This window comes from Vicugna pacos, chromosome 17 (genome assembly GCF_048564905.1).
Source record: "Vicugna pacos chromosome 17, VicPac4, whole genome shotgun sequence".
NCBI lineage: Eukaryota > Metazoa > Chordata > Mammalia > Artiodactyla > Camelidae > Vicugna > Vicugna pacos.
Genome location: NC_133003.1, coordinates 33,390,624 through 33,410,793, shown reverse-complemented (window position 1 = coordinate 33,410,793; position 20,170 = coordinate 33,390,624). Strand labels below are relative to the sequence as shown.

At 46.6% G+C, this 20,170-nt stretch overlaps 1 protein-coding gene across 1 annotated transcript in view; it reads left to right on the top strand.

Annotated features, from left to right (window-relative positions):
* The first annotated feature begins 6,300 nt into the window (after nucleotides 1-6,300).
* The window catches only part of PRICKLE2 (prickle planar cell polarity protein 2), a 357,036-nt gene continuing 343,166 nt past the window's right edge, over nucleotides 6,301-20,170 (top strand). The window contains exon 1 of the mRNA XM_072941627.1: nucleotides 6,301-6,406. The gene's annotated coding sequence lies outside the window, so the exon portion shown is untranslated. The remainder of the gene's footprint in view (nucleotides 6,407-20,170) is intronic.

The window sequence follows — 20,170 nt, the reverse complement described above, 5'->3', positions numbered from 1 at the left end:
GAGTACACTGCCAAACTAAATAACATGAAGGATCTGTTCCTGGAAGGCAAAATGAATTAGAGAGAAGCAGCAAGAGGTCTCTGCAACAGGTTCAATTAAGGAGACGAGGGAACGGTTTGGAAGCAATCAATCATAAAATAAGCAAGAGGTAACAGGATCGGGGCTGGAGTTGTGACTCTTGTAATGGTAGAAAATTACAGAGTGAGAGACGTGCTAAAAGTAATGGGGGCTGGCAGTGGATAGATTCAGGGTAGACTGCGGGAGAGAAGGCACTGGTAAGAATTCAAAGATGAGTTTTCATTTGCCTGCAGGTACAACCAGGGCAAGGGGAAGATGAATGGTTGGATGGATGAATGGACAGATAGAATCTATTAGATGGTGTTAATCCTTTACATTTTCATAGCTCTGTACAGAGTAAATATTGTCTTTGTATTCTATTCATTTTGTGTCCAAGTAATACTTACTGCACATCGACTGATTGCCAGTGATAGTCAGAGGACTGACTATGAGTTATGCGTGGATTAACCCCTGTGTTGTTCAAGGGTCAACCCTATTAGTTAAGGTACAAGCTAGGAAGCTAAGAGACCATCAGTCCACTAGGGCTGCTGTAGAGAAACACCCCAGAGTGCCGTCATAAACAACAGAAATGTATTCTCACAGTTCGAGAGGCTGGAAGTCCAGGACCGAGGGGCCACCAGCGCTGGTTTCTGGTGAGGCCTCTCTTCCTGGCTTGTAGACAGCTCTCTTCTCACTGTGCCCTCCAATGGCCTTTCCTTGGTGTGATCCCTGAGAGCAAGAGAGATGTCAGGTGTCTCTTCCTCCTCTTATATGGATACCAGTCCTGTTGGGTAGGGCCCCTGCCTTATGACCTCATTTAACCTTGATAACCCCCTTATAATCCTCATCTCCAAGTATAATCACTGTAGGGGTCAGGGCTTCAACATAGAGATCTTGGGAAGACACAATTCAGTTCATCGCAGAGCTGTAACAGAGAGACCCCCAAACAAGGCGGGCATTTATTTTTCTCATTCCCCGTGCAGACGTTAGCAGACACTGGGCCTGGTGGGCGACTCTTCTGTATGCATCAAAGGACTTGGGGTCCTTCTGTTTTGTGGTTTGGCCTTTTTCAAGGCGTTGTCCGTGTAGGTCTCGTCCTCACCACCTCTGTGTCCGGCCTGCAGGAAGGGGCCGATCATTGTAAGGCGATACCTGCAAGTTACGGATGACTTCCATTCACAGCTTACCAGCAATTGCTTAGGTGCACAGCCTGATCCAGCTGCAAGAGAAAATGTCCTCTAGTTGGCAACCACCACGTGCCCAGCTGATTTTTCCACCTGCATTCCAAACTCTGCAATGGTTAGATTGCTTGATTGGATTCTGCATGGGGCCCTTGTATACATTAATATCTTCCTATCTTGTTCCAAAGACTTTTGAACTTGACAAGAAATCAGTGCTTCTACATATGCTTCCTAGGACATAGGATTTGTATGGTACTGAAGGGATGGTATGCTGAATTCTGGATCTCTCGCATGCTTGGATAGATCTCACCTGCTGTCAAGGCTTATAGGGCCATCTTTATGTTACAACAGCCTTTAGGACATGAGCCATTATTAAGTACAGAAACTTTCACAGATACACTTCATAGCGGTGACTTTTTCATCTTCTTCATCTTTCTTGATAAGCTAGGATATTTCTTCAATGCTTGGCACTCAGTTTCACAATACCATAGAATGGGTACACATCCTCGGCTCTAGCATACCCTGGGCCAAGGCAGGAGGCTTCAGGGGGTCCCTGTGTGGTTCCTGGGCATACCTTCAAGCTTAATCAGTATCTCTAGGGGTGGGCTCTGAGGATCTGCCCTTTTAACAGGCTCCCCCAAGTGACCCTGTGCACACGAGGGAAACCCTACCTTTCAGAGTTTCCTTCTTCCCAAGCCACAGTGAGACTCTCCAGGCGGTGTCAGTTTCTGTCACCCCATCCCTCCAGCACTGAGTCTTTGTCCATGGTGGGCATGCAGCCGGTACCCACAGGCTCTAGATTAAGATGGAATGGCCCATCTGGGTTCCCCTCGGACAGGACTCTTTCATTCCTTGGCCTCACCTGCCTCTTCAGTGAGATGACGGTTAATGGTGGCACCCATGTCGTGTCGTTGCTGTGAGGATTCAAAGTGCAAATACATTGAAAGCATTTAGAGCGGGGAGGGCATAGCTCAGTGGTAGAGTGTGTTCTTAGCATGTGCAAGGTCCTGGGTTCAATCCCTAGTACCTCCAGTAAAATAAACAAACAAGCAAACAAACAAACCTAATTACCTCCCCCCCACCAAAAAAAAGCAAACAAAAAAATTAAGTGTTTTTGAAAATGGACAGTAATTAATACTAACATCCTAAAAGATGGGTCCCCCTATCCTAAGAAAAAAAAAAAAGAAAGCATTTAGATCACTGCCTGGCATGTGGTAAGTACTCTGGATCTCTTAGCTATTAGAAAATGCCTAAATGCTATAGAAACCAGGCTTCAGTTTGGGAAAAGTATGAAGGTATTGGCTCCGAGTCTCATCTCAACTCCATGTCCCAGACTTGAAAAAAAACTAGGTTTTCATGTATGTGCCCTCCTCGGGCTCCATTTGCTTGCAGAATATCAGTTACTTCTGTTTCCTTTCCCAATATGTGAATGAAGGCTGTGAATCGAAGGATACTGTCAGGACTCGAAGGAATTTGGAAAGATACGTAGACCAACAACAGTAATATTGTCTACATCACAAGCATCTGTTCAGCCTTTACTGTGTGCGATGGTAAATTCTATTCAGCCTTTACTGTGTGCGATGGTAAATTTTTATTCAGCCTTTACTGTGTGCGATGGTAAATTCTTATTCAGCATTTACTATGTGTGATGGTTAATTTTCTGAGTCACCTTGGCCAGGGCATGAAACCAATCTAGGTGTTGCTGGGAAGGTAATTTTTTAGATGTGATTAACATTTAAATCAGTGAAGTTTGAGTAAAGCAGATGACCCTCCACACTGTGGAAGAGCCTCGGCAATGGGTTGACAGCTTTAAGAGGAAGAGTGAGGTCCCCAGAGGAAGAAGGATTCTGCCTCCAGGCTGCCTTTGGATGGGCACACCAACTTTTCCCTGGGTCTCCAGCCTGCCAGCTTGCCCTGGAAATTTCAGACTTGCTAACCTCTGCAATTGCATGAACCATAGAATAAATCTCTTCACCAAGTAAATCTCTCTAAATAGATAGTGTACAACATTATATGTTATATATCTATATAGAGAGATATATAGATATATTGCATATTTATGTCTATATTCTATATTTATGTCTATAGATAGCTATCTCCTCTTAGCTCTGTTTCTCAGGAGAACCCTGACAAATACACCCTGTGACAGACCAGAGCCCATCTCTCACCAAGCTCCAGGGGGTACCACTCACCCTGAACCCTAAATGCTTTGCCTCTCATAGAAGCTTCACGACAGCTCTCTGGGAGAGCCACTCTTTTTAGTCCCATTTTAAAGATGGGGAAACTGAGGCTTAAGAGAGTCTGACAGCCTGAGTCCCAAACCGAGGGTCTTAAGCGCCCAGTGTGGATGAGTCCCAAAGCAGCTGTGTCCTGGGCACTAAATTAGTTAAAGCGCAAGGCTTAGACCAGAGCCAGAATCTCCTCACTCCTGACACGCCGGCTTTCCACACCAGCGAGCTCACCAGTAGAACCTTGTTTCACATGAGCAAGCAGAGAGAGAAAGAAAATAGTCGCACCGGGCACATCTCCTGTGATTGCTCGACCATATTCTGGACAAGACACCAACAGGTGAGAACCATGTGGCCTGTGAAGTCAGGATGGAGCCAGTTTCCTCTGAATTCATTAGACTTTGTTCTTAGTCCGTTTGTCTTTGTGGCTCAGCTTTTAATATGACTGAGCAGTGCTTAGAAATGCCTGCCTCTGTGTCCTTTCCGGCTTTCCACTGGAGCAGGCATCCGTTGCATCAAGGGACTTTCAGGGAAGAGGCACTGGGCTCATTGGCATCCCAGATCTTGGGCCTGAAATAAAAACTCTTTGTCTAAGGAAAGAGCCAAGCTCTTCATTCAACAGCTGTCTGGTGCAGAGACCTGCGGCTTTTAAGAAGCCCTGTGCCGTCTGAAGTGAGGTTTGTTTTCCATCTACCCCCACAGGCATTAGTCCTCTTAAGAAATAAAGTGTTAAAAGCAATTGCTTGACCAGTTTGGGCTAACCCAGGGGTTGGCACATCCATGCTTCTTTGCGCAATTTACAAAATATTTTCTTTGTAGTCGTCCTTGAAGCCCAAGTGGGACTAATGGCTTTAACTACCAGCCTACCTTCCACGTTTCAAAGTGCTTTCCACATCAGGAAGCCATTGTCAGCTTCCCCAAGCACTTAATCAGTATAGGATGTAAGCAGTTCGCAAAGGCCATGCTTCTGTCTGAGGCCCAATCCCTTGCTCAGGTGGGAGCTGGTTTTCAGCAACAATTTCCATTTCTGCCTCCTGGTGTGTGCTTAATTATTTATGGCCCCACTTTCCTATGGAATAAAAGGTTTCCTTGGTAATGAAAAAGCGTTATAATCATGGCCAGCACCCAAGAAGTGGTATTGGCTTGGCGGTCACAGATGGAAGGGCTCTGTGCTGGCATAAACTCATGGAGAAACAGCATCACAAATGGTGTTTGCCGGTGTGTGGTGGTGAAGAGCGCGGTTTCTAAAATCTGGACAAGTTGCCTACTTCTTGAGAACTCAGTTTTCTCATTTGTTAATCGGAGTGACAGTGGCATCGACCTCATAAGACAATTCAAGGATGAGGTGACATAATATGCTTCCAGCTCCTAGAACAGGGACTGGCACATGATGAGAGAAGTAAATGTTTACCCTCCTTCCCCACCTTCCTCCCTCTGCCGTCATCACCTCCATCATCCTTCTCATCATCAACACCTCCCAGTACGATTATCTTTCTAGAAATGACACAACACCCAGAAGTTCTAAAGAAGAGAAATTACCAATTTAACCACGTAAAAGTAAAAGCTTTAGATATGAAAAAATAGACAAGCAAACCCATACACAAGGCCTAAAGGTGAATTACAAAGTGGGAGAAAAATAATTGCCAACTTAAGACATTATTCTTATTTACAAAGATGGCCAAGCTGTTTTAAAAAATAAGTGTTTATTGAAGGAAAATGAAGAACAAACAAAATACAAAACAGAAAGGATGAGAATAAGGTTCGTGTATAACTGAAAAATTGTGCTGTGCACTGGAACTTGACACAACATTGTAAAATGATTATAAATCAATAAAAAATGTTAAAAAAAAAAGGGATGAGAATAAAAGGACAATGGAGAAAACCGTTTAAAAGACAGTTTTTTAAAAAAATTAAAATAAATAACAAGCAAATGAAAATGCCCAATGAATTTCATAAATCAAGAGTATAAATTAAAACATCAATGAGAATTTTTTTCATTTATGAAATGAGGAAAAACTGATAATATTTGCCCAAGTGTTCTCTACCTCTGCAGTGCTTTTCAGTGGTGTTAACGGGGTATAAATTGGCGAAACTTCTGGAGGATAATTTGGTAATTCCCAAAAGTACGAATGTACCTTAATGATTAGCCTGTAGTTAGCAATACTGTGTTGCATATTTGTCCGTTTCTAAGAGAGTAGATCGTGGAAGTCCTGTGGTGATGGGTGTTAACTAGACTGACTGTGATGATCGTTTCACAACATATACAAACATCAAATCATTATGAAACTAATAGAATGTTACATGTCAATGATATCTCAATTAAAAAAAAACTTTCCTAAAGATATGACAAGACTAATACATGTGTATTACAGCATTATTTATAGTAGCAAAAGTCTTGGAAATAACCCGAATGCCCCTTAGTAATAGATTAGTTAAATGAATTATGGTAAATCTATATAATAGTGGTGTATTATATAGTTCATCTATATCTGTCATAGTGATCTGTCTGTCATCTATTGCTGCATAACAAGTCACCCCAAAACTTAGCAGCTTAAAACAAAACCCATTTGTGTGATCTCACAGCAGAATCTGTGGATCAGGGATCCAGGTGTGGATCGCTGTCGCTCCCACAGGCTACAGTCGAGATGTAGTCATCTCTAGGCTGACTGCGGGGGGATCTGCTTCCACGCTCACTCCATGGTCGTGGGCAGGGTTAAGTTCTTTGAGGGCCATTGGCTGGGGGCTGCCCTCAGTCCCGTCCCCAACGATGTCTCCGTAGGGCAGCTGATGATGGGGCGATCAGACAAGCAGAAAGAGCCAGAAAGAGAGTACCAGCAAGACAGAAGTCACAGGGCTTTTATAACCTAAACCCAGAGGTGACCGCGCATCCCTTTTGCTATGTTCGAGTCATCGGAAGCAAGTCTTCAGCAGAATTCAAACGTGAGTTTTCACTCGTAAATTCTTCAATATTCATCTATATAAAGTAAGGACATTCTCCTCCTTAACCACAATGCATTATTACATGTCAAATGATTTTTAAAATTCCCTGTTATTACCGAAGATCCTATTTCCATCTTACAGTGTTTCCAGTTGTTTCAAAAATGTCACCTGACAGATGGCTTTTTGGAACCACGGTCAATTAAGATCCATCTATTGCATAATCTGATTGTGATAGATTTTCGCTGCCTTTTCAGCTAAAGCACACCCCCCTCCCTTTTTTCATGCCATTGTTGAAAGAAAGGAGGCTGATGGACTCGCCTGTCTGCTTCCTCGTGATGTCTTTGAACTTGTTCCTCTACCTCCTGTCATTCCTGTAAACCCGATGTTAGATCTAAATACCTGTATTCAGCAAGACTGTTTCATAAGCGATGCTGTGTTCTCCATAGTCTGTGTAGTTAGGAGGTGCACAGTGTCTTGTGCCATGCTAGTGATTTTAAGAGTGAGCGGAGTGGTCTTAAAATGTTCACATCGCTCCTCTGCTTAAAACCCATCACACTTAGAATAAAATCCCAGCTCCTTACCGTAATCTGGCTCAGGGCTAATTTTCTCGCCACGCTGAGTTACTGTCCTTCAAACTTGCCAAAACTCTTTCTAATTTGGACCTTGGCACTTACTGCTTGGAATGCCCTCCCCCTAGAACTTTACATGGCTGGTTACTTCTCACCCCTCCCCCCAGCCCTCCTTCCCAAACCACTCTCTAATCCAAGACCTTGTTTTATTCTCTTTTGGCATTTATCCCAACCTGAAACAATTTCATCTTCTGTAGTTTGTGGATTTCTTGCTGGGTTTCTGAGTGTTTTGGTCTGATGCCCCTTACTGGAATGTAAACTCTGTAAGGTCAGGGACCTCATCATGGTTGCTCACCACTGTTTCCCCAAAACTTGGAACTGTGTCTGACACTTCATAGACACTCAGTAAGTACTTGTTAAGCAAGTAAATGAATCTTACCAGCACTTTCTCAAGGTAGTTGGTATTAAGAGACGGCTTCATGACATCTACGCTGTGAGAATAAATACAGCACAGGTCCCTGTGTTCAGGTTTCTGGGGGTGTTTTGTTTTCGTTGTATTAATGTTTTTGGAGGGATGTATGAGGCTCTCCTACCACAGACCATTGCTATTCCAAATGTGTCCCACTAACCAGAGTCATTGGTGTCACCTGGGAGCTTGTTAGAACTACAGAATCTTGGGGCCCCGCCCAGACCTACTGAATCAGAAGCTGCATTTAACAAGATGCCCAGGTGACTCGTGTGCATTTTAAAATTTGAGAAGCTCTAGTCTGAAATCCAGGTCTATTCTATTTTTCCTCCGCACCTTACTCTCCAGCCATACCCAACCACCTCCATCGTTAAGCCCTCGTGGTCCATCCCCGGAAGCAACTTCTGGTGCCTCCCAAACTATTTACGTAAGGGCTTATCTTCGCCGGGCTCCTTCCCTCCGGATTTCAGTCTGTTTATAAATATGGAAGCTGAAATGTAAACCACGTTGAAACTCTTCCCCCAAAGGCCTGCCTGTCCTGGTAAGTCTCTCCATTTGCCAGTATCTATTGACATATCTTGAGCAAACAGTTTTAAATGTCTCCACGGGCGTCCTGAGTTCAGCTTTTCTTTTCATCTTGCCTGGTAGCAGGTTGAGGCTAGAGTTTATTTTTAAAGCATGAAGAATTCGTAATATTTCTTAAACGCGGGTGGAAGTCACATACCAGCAGGCCGTGGAACGGGACGTGGGACCCTGCAGCCTGACTGCAGTGCGGGGCTCTGCGGGGCAGCAGAGGGCACAGACATGCTCTTTGTTTGTTTGATTACTCGTTTATATAATCATTCATTTGAAAGGCAAGTGAGGATATTGGTGTGGTACAGAAATGTAGAGCCCTTCAGCCCATCAGAAGAGGAGATGAAATCAGTACAAACGTGACCTCACAAGGTTGAGTCATGTCAGTGATGTCAGGTACGCTGAGTCCAGGGGAGGACTTCATGGAGGAGGCAGCAAGTAATGATGCCTTTGAAGAGCTCAGGGCGCAGGAAGTCATAGGACTGTCCTTGAACCTTTGCGTTTGACTTTATTCAGCACCTTGGCCATCTTCCATACTGTCACTTTAGTCTCTCAGGATATTCTAAGAACCTGAGCATCATGTAAGATCTAGGGGCAAAGAGTCTTAATCTCCTCTCACTCAACGCCCTTTTCCTGAGTATTTACTATGTGTTAGATTCAGCCCTGAGGACTGAGAATACAGCAGTGAATGAACATGAAAATACCATTCTTGTGGGGTTTATATTTTAATGAGGGGTGAATGAGATGATGATTGAAGTTTTCTGTGATTTGGGGTGCAGAAAAGACTGTTCGGAAATGTATCTTGGTTTCAGAAAGTAATGATTGCTTTATTAAAGTCACATGTTAAAGAAGCAAGGGTTTAAACGAGGTCCTACTGTATTCCCCAGGGAACTATATTCAATGGCTTGTAGCAACCTGTAATGAAAAAGAGTATGTGTGTGTGTGTGTGTATATATATATAATTGATTCACTATGCTGTACGCCAGAAACTAATACAGTATTGTAAGTCAACTATACTTCAATTTAAAAATGGGGGGGAATAAACAGGGGTTTAATCTTACTTTATACATCTTTCTGTAAGTCTAAAACATGTGCTGTCATTTTTAAGGGCATTTGAGAAGTGTTTGATTGCATTTGCAAACTTAATTAAGACACGCTGATAAATTTTGTGTATTTAGTTTCATTTTTTAGTAGCTCATTTGTGTTTCTGATGAATCTTCCTAGGTCCTTAAGTAATTTTTATAAATTTATTAAATTAAGCTAATAAATACAGTGATCCTTAAATGTTCTCATACTATATATAATTTTAGTAAGATTTTAAATTAAAATCTTAAATCAGGATCACCTATTACTCAATTACATAGTTTAAATGAGCGTTACTAGGCTGATCTGTTCATTCTAATAGGCAAAATAAATGTATGAAATAAATAGTTTAGTATTAAAATATTTAATATATAAATGTTAATACTATGGATTTGATTCTCTTAAAATTTTTTTACAATTAATTGGAAATTCCTAAGGGTTGAAATATGCTTAACCTTTAAGGAAACAATGACCTCAACCCCATCTGGTTTGGGGGCTGCCTTCCAGGTTCTCCAAGTTTAATAATCATGACACAGTTAGATCTTTGAAGTATCACCTGCCACCTGAACGCCTTTTCCAGAGTTACCTAAAGAAGGTGGTAGCATCACCCGTGTACCTTAAATTCACGTGTCATTCATGATCCTTCACCCAGATGGTCACACTGTGGGTTTTTGCATTTCTCTCACTGTACAAATAAGTCCATCTATTCCCTGGTCTAAAAGACACACGTGCTTGACCAGAATCTGGCTTTTTTTTCCCCCCATAATCTCAGGGCCACACAACTCTTACAGATTTCCAATTAAATTGTTGGTATTTCTCAGCAGGGTGTGGAATTTTCAAGTGCAATGTCCAAGGTCATTCTGTTGACAAGATGTCCAATATGAAAAGGAGAAAGTAAAGCAGAGTGGAGGAGTTGGAAAGTCATGGAGGGGGTGCTATTGATAGGGTGGTCAGGGATGACCTCTCTGTGGAGGAGACACAGGATCAGACACTGAATAACAGAAGGGACAAGGCTATGCAGATATCTGACATGTAGAGAGAATGGTCAATGCAAAGGCCCTGAGGTAGGAGTGTGCTTGGAGCAAGGAGACCAGGAGGTTTATTCTGTGTGTGTGAATGGAAGAGATGAAATCAGAGGGGAAAGGGGCGGGATGGGGAGACGGGGACAGTTGTTTGTACACTGCTTTATGGACCAGGATAAGGATCCTAAATTCGATTCTGAATGAGCTAGGAATCCATTGGACCTAATGGAAATGTTCACAAGCTTTCTCTGGCTGCCGGTTGGAGAATAGAATGTGGTGAGATGGTGAAAGAAGCAGAAAAACCAGTTGGGAAGAAGCTCTTAAAATAGTCCAGTCTAGAAAGTGTGGTGGTCTGGATACCAGTGGAGGTGGTACAGAGGGACTGGATTGTAGGCATATTTTCAAGGTAACACCAACATGATGGGATGAGGGATGTGAGATGAAGAGAGGACCAAGGAGAACAGAGTAACCGGAAGAATGAAGTGGCTGGACTCAGAGGTGGAGAAGCCTGGTGAGGTAGCACATGGATGGGGAGGGGGAGTCAGTTGGATGCAGGAATGTGGAGCTCAGGGTTGAGGCTGGAGCCATTCTGAACGCCAGCTCTGATCCCTGCTCACCTCCAGACTGAATGTCCACCTGCTCTTTGGCGCCTCTACTGGATGTCTAAGGGGTATCTCTGACTCAGCAAAAAGCACAGTCCAGAAGCACCATCAGCCATGGGTGTCTGGTGGGGGGATAGGGTAACGGAAGTGCATGGTATATTCTCCTAGGAAAAGTAAGTAGTGCCATCTGGTGGCTTTGCAGGATTTCTTGCTTCTCTTGCCATGGACTCAAATTTCCAGTGTGTAGTTGACCCAACTTGGGTAAAATCCTTGGATATACCATAGATTCCAAAGATTTGATAGGAAAACATGAGTCAGAATGTCTTCACTTTCCTTCTTCCAGTGCTTAGTGAGCGTCTCCCACATGCTGGTGTGTGAGTTTCCTGTGACTACTGTCACAGATGACCACAAACGGGGTGGCTTAGAACAAAAGAAATGTCTTTTCTCCCAGTCCTGGAGGCCAGAAGTCAGATATCGAGGCATCAGCAGGACCACGCATTCTCTGGGGGCTGCAGGGGAGAATCCCTCCTTTTTCTCTTCCAGCTTCTGGTTGGCGGTTGGCCTTCGTTGTGGCCGCATCATCCCGATCTCTGGCTCCATCTTCAAAAGACCTTCTCTGTTTCTGTGACGTCTCTTCTGTCTCTCATCAGAGTTTAGGTTTGCTCTAGACTGAATGTTTGTGTTCCTCCAAGTTTCCTATGTTAAAACCTAATCCTCATTGTGATTGTATGTGGGGGTGGGGCCCTTGGGAGGTGACTAGGTCATGAGGGTGGAGCCCTCATGAATGCGATTAGTGCCCTTATAAAGGAGACCCCAGAGAGCTCTCTAGCTCCTTCTGCCATGTGAGAAAACAATGAGAAGATGGCTGTCTATGAACCAGGATGTGGTATCTCACCAGATCCCCCAGATCTTCTGGCTCCTTTCCTTGGACTTCCCAGCTTCCAGAGCTATGAGAAATGAATGTTTATAAGCCACCTAGTCTGTGGTGTTTCTGTATAGCAGCCTGATTGGACTGAAACAATGTTCAGGAAGATCTCATCTGGAGAGCCTTGAATTAATTTTATCTGCCAAGACCCTTTTTCCAAATAAAGTCACATTCACAGTTTCTGAAGTTTAGGATATGGACACATTTTGGGGAGGCAAGGGGGCACCATTCAACCCACTACCGTTGGCTAATGTTGCAGACACAGGAGAAGGTGTCACCCATCCCCGCACTCATACATCTGTTCATTAATTCAACAAATACTTGTTGAGCACAGACAAGGAGTCCCCGTACCTGGCATTGTAGACACCAAGGTGAGATGAAGACAGCAGGCCTTACAGAGACCTCCCAGCCTTGTAAAGGAAACAGGGTTTAAAGGACTCAGATCCCCTGGGAGGGCTCTCGGTGTTCTCTTGTACATCATATTATTCTGTCCTGCCATTTCTAGGAAGTAGCTGTTCGTGTTTCCATTTACAGTCGTCAAAACTGTGGCTCAGAGAAGTGAGACTCACAGGGAGACAATTAGTCAGTGGTAGAGTCAGGATTTGAACCCAGGTCTGCCCAGCTGCACACCCCCACCCACACACTGCAACTCTAGCTCCGTGAGAATGCCCGCTGGGACACCACGCATGCGTGTGATTAAATGCTGACTTCTATGGCGCCGAGTTCAAAACGGGAGTAAATGGATTCTATGACCCCCTCCCCATTTAAATATCCAAAGAGAGAATATTCTTGGAATCTTCTGGTCTGGGGGAAGCACTCACTTCTATTTCATATTCTGGTAATCCAAAGGTGTGGGCCTTGGATTTGCTTTGAGTTCAGTGGTCTCAGAGACCTCGGTCCTGTTACATCACATGAGGGTGACACAGTGCATCTTCGCCCCAGCCTGGGCAACTCAGGCCCTGTGTTCCCCTCCAAGTGATGTCCTCAGAATGTGTTGCTTCTGAAAAACAACAACGTTCCCTGCAATTGATTGTAATTAGATGCAACGCAGAGTTGCCCACCAGTGCTCTGAAAAGACATTCTTTGTGTCCAGACCAGTGCTTAGATGTGGCTTTCCTGTGTGCTCACTGCCCAGTCAGTGGGGGTTCTGCGGCAGCACTAGCCTGGCGAAAGGGAGAACTGGGTATCCTCTTACAGTGCCATCTCTGGGCGAGTGATTCAGGGCACGTCGCCTCCAGTCCCCCAACCCCACTTCCCTCATCACTAAGGTGAGCGTTTGTTTTAGGTGATCTTTGAAGTCTCTTCAGGCTCTGAAATGCTTTAACTGTGAGACTAAATATTTGGTGGTAATTATATTTGCTAGGATGTGTGTGCTGTATGTCTAGGCTTGGTTTACAGTTTTTATGAGACAGATGAATGAGGTTCGTAAGAATAGTTAATTTAAAAAAAAAGGGGGATATTGAATTCCCAGAAGGCATTTTACTATGAATTGAATTATGAAAAGTGCTAGTTGCATCACTCCAAGACTTGAAAGTTGTCCTGTAGTTTCATGCACAAAGTAAGGGACAATTTGCCTCAGGTTGGCCTCAGCTCGGAATTAGTACCAGACGTGGAAACAGTTCACTTTCTAGCTATGGAAAGCAAGAGGATACAGGAGAGCCAGGCAGTTGGTGTCATCAGTCTCTTCCTTTGTCTTTGGTAACTTAAAGTGCGTGCAACAGACAAATATACACTTTTAAATGTAGCTCTTGTATTATCACCTCCTGTGTGCTCTGATTATACGGCTTCCACTAGACTGTGTGGCATCTTCATTGCAAATCAGCAAAAGGTACCCCTGTCCAGAGAACAGAGTTCCATAGACAAGTAGCTTGGTGAGCAGATGGCTCTGCACCAGGTTATGGCTTAGCAAGTGGAGCTTAGGATGAATCACAGTCTCCCCTAGCCCCGTTGCCTGAGTGTTTGTGCAGTGCACACCCTGCCCCACTGAACAAGGCAGCCCTTCCCGGCTCAATCATTTAAACTCTTTCTACTCCTCCCAGAAAGGAGCCTGTCTGTATTTGGAATAAGCTCACCATCACTGCATTTGACCTTGGAGTTAGAGTCTGGAATACTTGAGGGCCTTCGGGTAGGCGGGAGAATGGTATTTTTGAGAAATGGGGAGAAAAACCATTGAGGTTGAAATTAGCAAACAAGGGAGATGAAGTTATGACACAAGGCTCTAGAGATGGACGGAGGTCATTCTGTAATCTCTAGGCCATTGGTGAGGGCCTCGTTCCTAAAAGCAATGGGGCTCTGACTGGTTTTAACCATTGAAGGGTTTGAACAGATGGAACTGGTTCCCCTGGAGAGAGTGAATTACAGGAGGCTTTAATCAGAGGTAAACGATGCTGGTGGCTTGGGCAAGGGTAATGATGGAGAGAGGTAAGTGGATTTTAGAGATATTTACATGGTAAGACTGTATTGAAGTAACAATGGATTGGCTTCAGGCGTCGGGAATAATTCCAAAAGTAAGAATAATAGCTAACATAATGCGTCTTTGTACCAGGCTCCATTCTAAGTGCTCTGTGTGTATCAGCTCATTTAATCTATAAAGGAGGGGCTGTTAGTTTCTTCACTTTATAGAAGAGGAAACTGAGGCACAGAAATTGAATTACCTGACCCACATTCCACTGCGGAGTTGAGATTTTGAATCTGAGATTTAAGTCCTTGCTCTAAACCAGTGGTTCTCAGCTGGGGACAATTTTGCACCCCCACCTCACCCCGGAGACACTTAGCAGTATCGTATCTGGGGGCATTTTTTGTTGTCACCACTCCGGGGTGGGAGTGCCGCTGTCATCCCAGGGATAGAGGCTAGGACCGCTGCTGAACTTCCCACACTCGCAGGACCGCCTCCACAGTAGCAGATTATCTGGCCCAGTACGCCCAGTAAAGCTGAGATTGAGGGCTCCTTTTCTCACCACTGTGTCATAGTTCCTCTTAAGGAACTGTGGCAGTTCCTGGGCTTCTGTCTTAGACAACTGATTCACCAGGACTAGGGAAAGAGCAACTTGAAAGGGACCGTGGGTTGCTTTCTGGACACACCCAGCTGAAGCCCGTGAAGACACTGCCGAGGAGACGGCGAGTCGATGGCGGGGTGCTTGTGGGGCTCCCTTGTCCACGGGAGAAGCCTGGCACGGCTTAGGGCAGGCTTCTGTTCCTGGGTGCTGGATACACCCAGCATTTGTCAATACCCCACCCTCCTCCAGAAAGGATGTGAAGCGACTTACAAGGATAAGAAATAAACTATAGGCCATAGAAGGTGAAAGAAGGACTTGAACACAAACGTGGAGACAGAGGATGGAGCCGGAAAGGAGGCTGAAGAGGACCCTAACCGTATGCCTGGCTGCTGCAGGGCTGCTGTTAGGGCTTCACTGGACGCCTTCACCTCCCTCCCTGCCCGCGCCCTTGTCCCCTCTCCGAGTCTCAAGTCTCGTCTCGTGGCCTCTCTGCAGCTAAGAGTGGATATGCTTATTGCTTTTAAGCTCCTGGTACATAGTAGGAAGGCAATAAATCTTTGCACAGGGACTCTCTGGGGATGCAGTTCTGAGCAAGATACAAACCCTGCCCTCACGGAGCTGCCTTTCTCCTGGGAGAGACCAACCAAAAAGGCAGGCCCTGGCTGCAGGGAGGTGTCATTCATGCTATTAAAAAAAAAAAGTTAAGAAAGGAGGAGGACGGGAGCTGTGTTAGGTGGGGTGGTGGGGAGGCCTCTCCGAGGGGTGATATGAAATCTGGGGCTTGAAGAAAGAGCCAGGACACATAGAGCTCAGGGAAACAGTTATGTTCACCAGGTTATTAAAGAATATGAACAGCCAGATGAGGGGATACAAAGGAGAGATCTGGAAGGTCCCAGAGGGCAGGAGCTTCTACATCACCCTCCTGGCATATGGATGTGCTCACCAGCCTGGAAGCTCTCCGGACCCTGTACTTTGGGGCGTCTTATGGAGGCTTCCTCCTGTAGGTACGATCCACCATTAATGCTGTTTTCAGCCTTTCTCTTTTCTCAAGAGAATGGAGGGGTGGGGGGAGTTGAGGGGAAAAGGAGCTGAAAATTCCAAGCTTCTAATCATGACTTAGTCTTTGTGGTGACCAGCCGTCACCCAGGAGCCATCCAGGGTCCCACCCAGAGTTACATCATTAGAACCAAAGACACTCCCATCACCTAGGAAATGACAGGGGTTTCCCTGCGTCAGAAACCAGGGCCAGAGACCAAATATTAGAACAAAAGATGCTCTTAGTGTTCTTATCACTTAGGAAGTCACAAGAGTTTCAAGAGCTCTGTGCCAGGAACTGGAGGAAGAGACCAATGTCTGTTTTCTGTGATCTCACATCAGGACACAAACATTCAATTCCTAACGCAGGCTGATTGTACTTCCCCCCCGGGCAGAAGTAAGCGACCAGAAATCTCCCAGCACCTGCTTGGTGAGTTTACCTCCTCCTCCAAAGGAAAAAGTCCCCTCAAACAGAGGAGGGGAGGACAACAGACATGTCTTTGAGCATTAACCTTGGAAGGGTCCTTCAGGATCACTGAATTCCCACTTCACAGATGGGAAAAGCAATGCCCAGAGAGGGAAAGGGACTTGCCTGTGGCCACACAGCATCAGTGGGACAGAAGTCATAACATACAGAAGCTGGAAGAGGGGGTAAAAATTGTGTAGCCCCACCCCCTCATTTGGAGACAGGGAAACCGCGGCCCAGAGAGTGGGGGTTAGTGACAACCAGGATAAGAACTCAGGACAGGGTCACCTTGATGGTATGCGGCCAGTACAGTCACATCAGACCTGCACTTGGAGTTGAATGCCCTCCTGTCGTGTCTTGAAGTTAACCATTTTGATCTTTAAACATGTGTTTTGTAAGCGGAGTCCAGTGGGAGAATGGAGCTTATACGAGGGTTGGGAACCTCAGTTCGTGTAAAGTCCTGCCTCCCCCGGGGGCTCTCAGCTCCTGCTTCCCAAACCCCCTGGTGTCCCAGAACTGGCCCATTCTGCCCCTCCCCAGTGCTCTCCCAGCCTCCCCCACCCGCCACCATCAGGGGAGTGAAATGGGGAGGGCCGGCTGGGACACTCCAGAGCATCTCAGGGGGGATCATGACTGCAGCCAGCCCCACCCTAGGCTGGCAGCGCCGTGGTGCTTTCAGTCGGTCACCCGGTGGGAGTGAGCCTCCCCGTGACCTTGATTCGGGTACCTAGTGCGTCCTGGCGTGGAGGATGTGCTGTTTGGTGTCGCCTGTCCACCACAGGTTGGGGTGAAAGGCCTGTGGGAAGGGGGGATTCCTGGCTCCTCCCCTTCTCCCCCAGGACCAAGTGATGTACACACACGCCAAGCTGCGGGGCAGCTCCTGGGTCTGTGAAGGTGTGCATGCTCCCGATGCCCAGGGACCACGATATTAAACTGCAAGTAAAACGCACTGTCATCAAAAGAGACCGCCGAAGGGGAGAAAAGGGCTTTCTATTTTAGTACCTTTAACAGCACCTCTTTCCTGCTTTTTGAACCAGGAGTTCTGCATTTCCACTGGGCGCTGGGACCTCACGCTGGGTAGCCGGTCCTGACTGAGGACCTCTGCCTGCTCCCCCCATCAGCCTCCAGCTCTGGCCCCAGGTGACTCTAGCTTTCCGCGGTCAGCCTACTGCGTCCAGGCCCCGTGCTCAGCCCTGTCCTGTTATCTGTTTGGAAGCCTTGCCGGAACCCAGTGAGGTGGGACTATTATTAGACTCACTTTGAAGGGAGGAAGGGGAGGCATGGAGAGATTGTATCAACTGGCTCAAATCCTACAGCAGGGCAGCGGGGGAGCCAGGCCCCCCACCAGGGCGGCTTGTCCGCTTGTCCTGGCCTGGCCTGTGGGCAGCTGGGGGAGGGGAGGGCAGCTCCTCCTCCTCTGTGTGGACCTCCCCTCGGCTCCGGCTCCCGCTCCCGCTCCCGCTCCCGCCTCACCCGGCTCACCCGGCTCACCCTCAGCCTCCAGGGGAGGAGACCTTGCCGCCCAGAGCATCCTGTAACCAAGCAACCGTTCCAAGATGCTGCTTTTCCTCCCCTCTCCTTCTGCCTTATTCAATATCTTCCAGTCTAGCACAGCTCCCAGGAGTGTGCCCAGAGTCACCATAAGAAAGAAGGCTTGCTGGGGAGGCCTACGAGGACATCCGATACTCACCTGTCTGCACCCCAAAGTCCTGAACCTGCTTGTGGGCGATTCTGAGAAACCTGTGGAAATCCACATTCGTGGGGCTGGAGCCTGCCTTGGGCCTGATGGAAAGAGCGTGGGGTGTGAGGAAGACGGGGCCCTGGGAGGCTTTGTACAGTGTTACACTTGGACCTCAGCTGCTCCCCAGATGCCCTTGGCTCCCCAGGATGGAGGCTGATACTCGGCACTCTTAGAGGCAGCTCACAGCTCAGCGATCTGCCTTCTGCTCACACAATCCCTGCCATCAGTAATCAGGGGTGAGATGAAGTGGGGGTGACCAGGATAAACTGAGCCCCTATTACATTCTCTATGCCAGACAGGAGGGAGAGAAAAATGAGCAAATCAGACCCAACTCCAGTTTCACAGGCAGAAAAACAAACGCTCAGATAGGCAGGAAGATCCTGATCTGTCTGATGACAGCTTCCGCCCTTCCCAGGGGCCATGCCCCTTGCGCAGGAACAAGTCATCTAAGCCAGCTCCCCCGTTTCACAGAAGGAGAAACTGATGAACAGCTGGCTTGGCTCCAAGGTCATCTTGCAATTTCCAAGCTCAGTTTCAACTTGTTTTTGGATTTAGTAACTGTTCGGAACTCCAAACCTCCTGTTTTCTGAAGCTGATTGCATTATGTCAAGTGAGCATACAGTCCTGTCATTCAACAGGGACAGCATACTGTATTAAAGGTTCATTCCTGCCTCTTCAGAGCGGTGGGATTTGGGACAATTATTTTCATCTTTTTAGGTCTCAGTTTCCTCTTCTGTAAAATGGAGACAACCATAGTACTCACCTCGTGGGATTATTATGAGGATTAAATGAGATCATTTATGTCACATGTTAGATACAATCTTGCATATGATTTAATTGTATCAAACGTGTACCACAGATGTTTTCAAAATCTCAACCAGATAAAGAATAGGGCTTCTATCATATTCTTTATTGGTAGCCCAAATGCCTAGGACTGTGTCTGCAAAACAATAGATAATAAATGTTTGCTTAGTTAGTGAAATTTTGAAAAATCTAGAATTGAAGTGAAGGTAGACTTTGGAAACCACACCAGAATGATGGACAGAGTTGTCATCCTGTCTTAGAACCAAGACTAGACTTCAGCAGATTGTGCATCCGGTCTCCTCTTCCTTCCCTTGTCCTTCCCAAACCTCCAGCCTCCTCTCAGGGGATCGTTGGAGACCCGTCACTTCCTCTGCGATGTGAATTTGAGATCAGGGTGGTCCCTCCCCTAGGGGTGGCTGTGTTCACTGTCTTCTCTGCCATTGTGGAAATTCTGTCTTCGGAGAGAGGCAGTGGTGTCCTGGGGCGGAGAGCTTATCATGGAGTTCAGGGGATGTAGCCGAGACCGGCTGGCTGTTGGCTAACCTTGACAACTAGGCTGTATTGCCTCACTTCCCTTGCAACTAAGTATGGCCACACACCTCAGTTCTGGCCAATGACTGTGGGTGCAGATGCTGTGCGTCACTTCCAGGCCTGGCCCATAGGTGTTCACAGTCTGTCCCCTTCCCCGGCCACAGCGGGAGGACCCCCACCCCCACCCCCACCCCCATCAGGAGTGCTGATTTTGGACCTTACTGGACAGGTGAACTTTTATCACGTTAAGCCATCGAGTTTGAGAAGGGAGGTGGTTATCTGTTCCAGCGACTAGTGTTACCTTAACTAATAGTCACGAGGCAATGGCCACGAAAGGAAGTTGAGTGAGCTATTCCCGGCTGTGGTGCACGCAGATGAGGGCAGAGTGTGCCGCGAGCCGAGTGTGCAGGGAGCAGGGCAGGGTCCAGGTCCTGCCTCTTCATCCCCTACCCAGGCTTTTTGTCCAGAGGTTCTGGGCAAGATGCTAAAACATCTTTAAAGTTGAGACACCCGTCACTGCCTCATCATTCTCTTCTGAAGAGATGCTGGGAGAATCAGAGAGCTGGAAAGTAGGGCAAGGGTTCTTTGATTTCAGCTGGGTTTTTTATTTTCGCCTTGGTGAGTATAGAGCTAAAAATTCCCTGAGGGAAGAGTTCTTCAAGCTTTCCCTTTGCTGCAGTCCCCACCCGCCCTCCCTCCCTTCCTTCCTCCCTCCCTCCCTTCCTTCCTCCCTCCCTCCCTTCCTTCCTCCCTTCTTCCTCCCTTCCTTCCTCCTTCCTATCCTTCCTTCCTTCATTCCTTATGGTGAATGTGGAAGCTGGCAGCCTGGCTCTGCCACTTTTAGCTGTGTGACATCAGCCACGTTTCTCAACCTCTCTGGGTCTTTTTTCCCACTTCTGTACATTGAAGGTGATGCCACTTGCCCTGCCAGGTCCTTGTGTGGGTTAGAGA